The sequence below is a fragment of the Podarcis gaigeae genome (assembly GCF_964106915.1).
Source record: "Podarcis gaigeae genome assembly, chromosome: 2".
NCBI classification, from domain to species: domain Eukaryota; kingdom Metazoa; phylum Chordata; class Lepidosauria; order Squamata; family Lacertidae; genus Podarcis; species Podarcis gaigeae.
In genome coordinates this window covers 91,263,731-91,272,013 of record NC_139679.1, presented here as the reverse complement: position 1 = coordinate 91,272,013, position 8,283 = coordinate 91,263,731, and positions in this window count along the sequence as shown.

Here is an 8,283-nt window from a genome sequence, read left to right as displayed (position 1 = left end):
CACCATTTGTACGCAAAGCTCAGCAAGTGCGAGTTCCATCAGTGGACTGTGGACTTCCTTGGACACCGGCTCTCTCCAGATGGGGTGCAGATGAACCCTGGGAAGGTGGCAGCGGTTCGAGAATGGGCGGCACCCCGGAACCGCAAGGACCTACAGCGGTTCCTGGGGTTCTCCAACTACTACCAGACCTTCATCGCAGATTATGCTCATCGCACCACCCCGTTGACCCGGCTACTGCGCCCAAAGACGCCGTTTTCCTGGGACAAGGAGGCAGAGGAGGCATTTCAGGGGTTGAAGGCCTGCTTCCAGAGGGCGCCAATCTTACAACATCCTGACCCCTCTCGACCCTTTGTGGTGGAGACCGACGCCTCCAGTACGGCTCTCGGTGCCGTCTTGTCTCAACAGAGTGGACCTGAAGCGCCACTCTTACCCTGTGCCTTCTATTCCCGCCAGCTCCTACCAGCGGAGCGTAACTATACCGTGTGGGAGCGGGAACTACTGGCCATCAAGGTGGCCTTTGAGGTCTGGCGCCACCATCTTGAGGGGGCATGACATCCGGTGGAGGTGAGAACCGACCACCAGAACCTGGAGTACCTCCAGACCACCCACAAGCTGAACCAAAGACAGATCCGGTGGGCGTTGTTCTTTTCCCGGTTCCAGTTCCGGATCCGCTACATCCCTAGCTCTCAGAACCAGAAGGCGGATGCCCTGTCCCGGAAACCTGAAGACAACACAGACACGGTACAGCAAGCAGAACCCACCACGATCCTACCTCCAGCTGCATTCCTGGCCACCCAGGAGGCGGAGCCACTGCAGGCTCGGGTGCGGGAACAGCAGCGGGTCGACGCTTGGGCCCAGGAACAACTCCGGGAGCTGGCTGAAGGGTCCAGCCCACAGTATCCTGGGCTGGTCCTGCATCAGGGCCTTCTGCTGCACCACGGTCGCCTGTACATCCCGCCAGGGCCACTGCGGCTGGAGGTTCTCCGGATGGTCCATGATGCCCCAGCAGCGGGGCACTTTGGACGGTATCGGACCACCCATCTGGTAAGTCGCGAGTTTTGGTGGCCCCGCCTGAAGGCTGACGTGGCTCGCTACGTTGCTGGTTGTGATGTCTGCCGGCGCGCCAAGGGCCCTATCGGGCGACCCCCGGCCTACTTCAGCCATTGCCAGTTCCACCACGCCCTTGGCACACGGTTTCGTTGGACTTTGTAGGGGACTTACCCCCGTCTCGTGGCTGTACCTGCCTTCTAGTTTTCTCCGACCATTTCACCAAGATGGTGCACTGCGCCCCCTGCCCATCTGTACCCACAGCCAAGGAAACCGCTCAGCTGTACCTTCAGCATGTTTTCCGCCTGCATGGCCTACCTGAGCGCGTGGTGTCCGACCGGGGCGTTCAGTTCACATCCCGGTTCTGGCGAGCCTTACACCAGACCCTCGGGACAGAGGTCTGCCTCTCGTCAGCCTACCACCCACAGACCGATGGCCAGACGGAACGGGCGAATGCGGTGCTGGAGCAGTACCTCCGGTGTTACTGCAGCTACCAGCAGGATGACTGGGTCGACCACCTGGCATTGGCGGAGTTCGCCTACAACAACGCGGTGAATGCGTCCACCCAGCAGACCCCGTTCCAGGCCAGTTACGGTTATCATCCACGGCTGTTTCCAGAGGTGCTGCCGGCATCCGCGGTCCCAGCGGTGACGGAGTGGCTTCAAGAGCTCCAGTCCCAGCAACAGCTTTTGGTGGAGCAACTGCACCAGGCCAAGGAAGCATACAAAGCCCAGGCCGACCGCCACCGCCAGGTGGGGCCGGAACTTCACGTCGGTGACCTGGTTTGGCTCTCCACTCGCCACCTCCACCCCTCTCGACCTTCGCGGAAGTTGGACGCCCGCTTCACCGGCCTGTTTCCTATCGTGGACCAAGTCTCTCCTGTGGCATTCCGTCTCCGGTTGCCCGCAACCCTGAAGGTTCACCCGGTCTTCCACAGGTCCCTTCTGAGTCCGGTGGCCCCACCCGACGAGTTCCACCCGAACCGTCCCCGACCGCAGCCAGTGTTGGTTCAGGGAGAGCCTGAGTACGAGGTGGAACGCATCCTGGACTCCCGTTACCGCAGGGGAAAGCTGCAGTATCTCATTGACTGGAAGGGGTACGGACCGGAGGACCGCTCCTGGGAACCAGCGGCCAACGTCCACGCACCTGCCTGCCTCCGAGAGTTCCATGCGACGTACCCCGGCAAGCCGGGTCCGGACCCTCGGTTGAGGGGGGGGGCCTGGGAGGGGGGAGGGTGTGATGGCCTGGGATTCCGATTCAGAGGACGAACCAGAGGAATCCCAGCCTGCACAGGAGTCCCCACCTCTAGGGCCGGCTGATGCTGAAGAGCCTGCACCTGTGGCAGAGCACTAGGAGCTGGCCCCAGGTGAAACCCTTCTGGCCCCAGAGGGGCTTGAGGACTCAGTGGCTACAGGTGAGCCTCCTCCAGGGCCCAGTAACCCTTCGGCCTCTCCTGATCTGCAGAGGCTTAGGGCAGAGAGGCGAAGGGAACTGGTTGCTCCCAGGAGGAGTGCTCGCCTTAAGGCCAGAGGAGGCGGGGCTCCTGGGGGCCGGGACTGCCCCTGGCCTTAGAAGAGGATAAAAGCCCAGTCAGCCCGGCCCCAGGTTGCGGGAGCAACATCATTGTTGGCTTCGGACCTTCCTGTGTTCCTGATCCCTGCTCTGCCTCCTGTTCCTGACCATCCGGTGCTCCTGTTCCCTGCCCGGCCTCCTGTTCCTGACCATCCGGTGCTCCTGTTCCCTGCTCGGCCTCCTGTTCCTGACCATCCGGTGTTCCTGTTCCCTGCTCGGCCTCCTGTTCCAGCATTCCTGTTCCCCGCCCGGCTCTCCGCCTCGGACCTCGCTCCTCTTCGTGTGGACTCTGCTTACGCCCACGGTACCTTACCCCCGGGTCCAGCACATTCCCATTGGCACACATAAAATACCAACTCTGTGCAAAGTAATTCTACTGCAAACTTCTTCTTCAAAAATCTAGTAGTTCCACAAAAAACACACCAGATAGTCTCCTTTCAGCAGAGGGGATAATAAGTAACCTCCAGGCACCATCATTAGGTGATAATAGAATCAGACATGAAGATGGGGAGGTCCCCCATGACACTCTCAGCATGCAAGCTCTACTGCAATTCCTATCTCATGCATGTCTCTCACAAAAAGACATCTTTTCACAGATAATCAGTCCCTCAGTTGACAAGAGACAGCTGGGGACCATATTGCCATATCTACCTTGTTGATAATAACCACTGTTCGTTCATTATCCAGATACTTTGTTTACTTAGTTATTGTTCTGCCTGTAAATTGCATTTTCATTTTAAGGTCCCCTGAGGTTTCTCCTGCCCTTCTCTTGTTTCCTGCATATGCGACAGACTGCATGACTGACCACACTTCTATTTTTCTAGACGAGATCATGCAATTTGGCAAAATGGATCAGAATGCCTTTCAAAGGAATGTTATTGACATCTTAGAAAAACTTCAAGGGAAGGACCAGAGCTCAGTAGGAGAGAATTTGCCTGGCATGCAGAAGGCCCTAGTTGCATTTAGTCCAGTGTCCTGTTCTTACAGTGGTCAACCAGATACCAATGGAAAGCCTGCAAGGAGGACATGAGCACACCACCACTCTCTCCTCTTCTGAGCTCCTTGCAATTCCTTTTGCTTTTTACCGCCCTATAGTTTGGTGTCATCAGCAAATATGGCTATCTCACAGCCAGTGGCGGAGTTTCATGCTCTGGCACCGGGGAGCGGAGAGTAGGTGGGGCTGGCACATGTCCCGGGGGCATGGCGCACCACCTGCAGGGGCATGGTGCATGTCCTGGGGGCGTGGCACCCAGCGCGGGCGGGGGGAGCAGCCACGATGGCACCCCACCGGGATCGCACTGCGCTCCCTCACACTCTTCTTCCTCCGCCAGTGCTCACAGCTTGCTCCAAACTTCAGAATTAAAGCTCAAAAGCCCCAGTACAGATCCTTTTAGAATCTCTTTCTGTGTGTCTGTCTCTCTCACACACACGTACACACATTCTAACCCCATGTTGTTTACTTTTAAAGTGCATTGCCTAATCAACTTCACCGAATGGCATTTCGTCAGAAAAATGTGTCCTTAAAACTCTCTAGGTAGGCCAGTGAGCTGTATTTCTGAATGGATGCAGTATCACTGTGTGACCCCTGGTGTTGCAGGATGTACCTGATCACCTTTTTATTTTTTAAAAATTACTCTAATGGTCTGATCCATGTTACTTTTTGCAGGCGTTGACTCATAATTACGCTCCGCTCCATTTCCATGTATCTGCAATTACACTTCCATTCATAATATTTTCACCACATATTTGGAAACAACTAAACTGCTGAGAACTGCATCACCATATTTGGACAAGTATGAAATCTGGTGGACAGCTATATTAATCCAAGTTCAGGTAATTTTTTTGCAAGATCATGTAATTTTTTCCCCCACATAGGAATTTGCAAACATCAAATTCCTCAACCATCCCTAACACACAAAAGTCTGTGATAAGAGGTTTTTAAGTGCACGAGGTTGGTAGTAAGGATATATATAGTCCAACCACATCGAACCTCTGAGATTGCTTCTTTATAATTTGCTTGCTTTATAATTTGCTTTCTACTTTGCATATCTAGTTATCTAAAACATTTATATGCTTTGTATTTATCCAAAGCATCCTGCTTAGGATGTTGGGGCTGTGTGCAGTCAGTTGTATCACAGCACAAGTACAGTAATAGAACAACAGATCAAAATCCTTCACAATTAAAATTTGCAACAGATTGCATTGCCTGAGTGAAGAAGAAAGTATCTGCCCTCCACCAAAAGGATCTCAGTGGAGGTTGCAGGTATCAGGCAAGCCTCTTTAAGGAGGGCATTCTAATAAAAAATATTGGGGGAGCGGGGGCCCATACCGACTTATAAAAAATATTGGGGGGGCCCAAGACCTCCAAACCGCTGCTGCTGGGGGAACGAAAGGGGCGAGCCCCGGGCTGCCCCGACCTTAAGTGAACCTGTGAGGTCCCGCCCTTTGCGGCAGCCAATTGGCTGCCGCCGTGGGCGGTGAATATTAATGAGCTAGGGGGAATCCCCGCTTCTCGCGGGGCTGACGCCAGCCCCGCGAGATTGTTGATGGGTCGAGAGCCCGCAACCCCACCCCCTCTCTAGATCGGGAGTGGCTTTGTTTTAACTCATTACTGAATGTATTTTAAAAGGTAACTATCGTCAAACAAGGAAAATAAAAAATACCAACATAATTTTGTGATTTTACAAAGCATAATATAACTAATAATTTTCTTAAATTATTGGGGGGGCAGAGCCCCCCCAAACAAATTTTTGAGGGGGCTCGGACCCACTCAGGCCCCATGGAGTCGGCGCCTATGACTCCATTGTCAAGAAAGCCCGTCCCATTGGTGGCAAATTAGGTCCATCTGAGAAAGGAAGCAGCCAGTTCTGTTATCAGACAGAACAGGCATTCTGGGCATGCTCCAGGTCTTCCCTCTTCCACATGTGGTTCAAATTATAACACAATACAATTGGCTCCCAAAGGAAGCAAAACCGAGCTAAATTTAAAAGCAACACAAACAAAACTTAACAAGGAAAATTCACCAAATACATTCATCATCATCATCATCATCATCATCATCATCATGAGTTTATTTGTATGCCAACTTTCCATGGCAAAACCATGCTCAAAGTGGCTTACAAGAACACATGGAATAAAATACGACAACATTTCAGGATAATTAATTAACAATTAAAATAAATAGACATACTAATATTAACAGGCCAAACAAGCATCTCACATTAATATTGAAACACTACCCTAAAAATGAAGTACAAAATGCCCCAATAGCAGCAAAAACAGTTTAGCTCAGCCCAAACTAAATGCTGACCCCCAAATACACCTATAAATAAATATTTATTCTTAAATAATTCTTAAATAAATATTCTTGCTCCAGTTGGCACTCTACCTCACCTACAGCAGCCATTCCAGCAGGTTGAGAGAGAGGCAGATGGGACTGCAGGACCACTCCACTGGCCCTGTCGAAAGACTGCAACTCATGATTCCTGGGAGCAGTTGCTGAGGAGGAGCGGTGCCACAGCCAAGACCTCCTGGCAGTGGAGTCGCTGCCGCCTACCAGGAATGAGGTGGTAAGGAGGTTGATACCGTGTGGGCACATTGGCAGGCACACTGGATTGGCTTTGCTGATGTGACTGCACATCCCTAACTGCTCCATCACCTTCCCCCTCTCTCTGGAACCAGTAACTGGAAGTGACTCCACTGCCAGGAAATGTGGTATAAAGCAGAGGCCTGTTGTCACCTCTCCACATATTCCTCTCTTTGTACTCTTCATTATTAGATCTCTGTTACTAGGAATTAGCAACCAAATTTGCTTTTCCCTTCCTTCCTCCCTGCCCAGTCTCTTTTCCTTTTGTGTCTTGTCTCTCAGAACCTGATGGCAGGTTCCCTACAGTCTTCTCACAGATTTTTGTAGACCACTAAAATGTCAGTCAGCATCAGCAGCTAGCTAAATTAGCCAAAAAGAAGACTGGTCTGCAAAATGGAATGGCATTTGAAATATACTCGGAGTTGAGTGTGGATTTCGTGCTCTTTATTCAGCTCATAGTAGCGAGGAATGCAAGTTCCCCCCAAAATATCTGCTTTATATATGAAATATACTCGCAATATACATTATTTACACAATGTGATTGGCTAATTCCGGGATTCTCCTGTAGGCCAATCAGGTTGTGGATTCACTTCCACCTGGAGCTGGACTGGGTGGCTCCTGCGGACCAATCATACTGCTGCATTGTTCTAGGACCAATCAGACTGCTGCATTCTGAATCCTATTGTTCTAGGACCAATCAGACCACTGCATTTTGGATCCTATTCAACTCAGTACATAACAGCATTTAACCACATTTCTTCTGACCCAAGACTGTCACTCTTCAAGCTCCCTACTCATGCCCCCTCTGAAAATAAATCAAAATTTCTTACTCAAAAAGGAGGAAGAGGAAGAGGAGGACAGCAAGACTTTTCCAGTTTGATGAAGGGGCAAATTCCTTATTCAAGGGAGGCCATGATAACAATTGAGTTGAGTCCTGCTAGATGGACAGCGTGTACAATTCACGCTGGGACCACCATAATCGTTCAGAGGTTGTCACTTTTTAAAGTGCCCCTTTCAAATATTCGCCTCTTCCCTCTTCGTGACTCCGATTAGCAAGGCAGTTTTGCAAGGCCTTGGAGAGGTAGCATATAGTCTAGCTGCTGCCTGTCAGTCTTCACTAATTCATAATGCATAATCATCCCCCCTCCCACCACCAATTTATAATGAATTCTTGGATGTCTCAGCTAAGCTGTAGGAGGCTAGGGAGTAATATTTGCTTTTTCCTGACAAGGCTGGAAATTTGACAGTGCAGATATCAATGGGCCATAAACAAAGAACCACCAAAACCTTGAAATGCCTGCATTCACTTAAGCTATGCTTGCTTTGTGAATATAAATAGGTAGCTTAGGGAAGACATTACATTCCTGCAGTATTTTTATTCTCCATCTCTTAATTAGCCAGAAGGGCTACAGAGGGCATTTTACTGCAGCAGTACTAGGAAAAATATAGAGGAAAAGGTGCTACAGTGTCTCCTAGTTATGAGAGATCATTAGACCAGAATGCCTGTTCAGGAGCTTTAAAACAGGCTTCTGATAAAATGTGTGGAGGGCTTGTTTGGTTTTTTAATATCTATTTTCCACAAGAGTCCCCTAAGTTTAGAAAGGAAGAAAGAGATGGTTTTGGTAAACAGGAGTCATTAACCTGATCCGCAAAGAAGCATTTGCCACCTTATTAGGAACTACTGAAAGCTGCATAAAGAAAATGTGTGTGGTGTGTGTGTGTTAGCTCTAGCACTTTGCTTCATCTCTGTTCAGAAGCTGTTGAGAGTGTAAGGGGGCAGTCTGACATCGTGTGTGACATCACAGAGCATAGCCATTATGGCTAGTAGTTATTGGCAGCCACTTATAGCTACCTCTGCCATACACTCAATAGGCAGCCTTAAGCAAGGCACACACTCTCAGTCTCAGTGCCCATGTCTGCAATACAAAGAATCACAATACTGCCTGAATATACCATATTTTTCGCTCTATAAGACGCACCAGACCACAAGACGCACCTTGTTTTTGGAGGAGGAAAACAAGGAAAAAAATATTATGAATCTCAGAAGCCAGAACAGCAAGAGGGATTGCTGTGCAGTG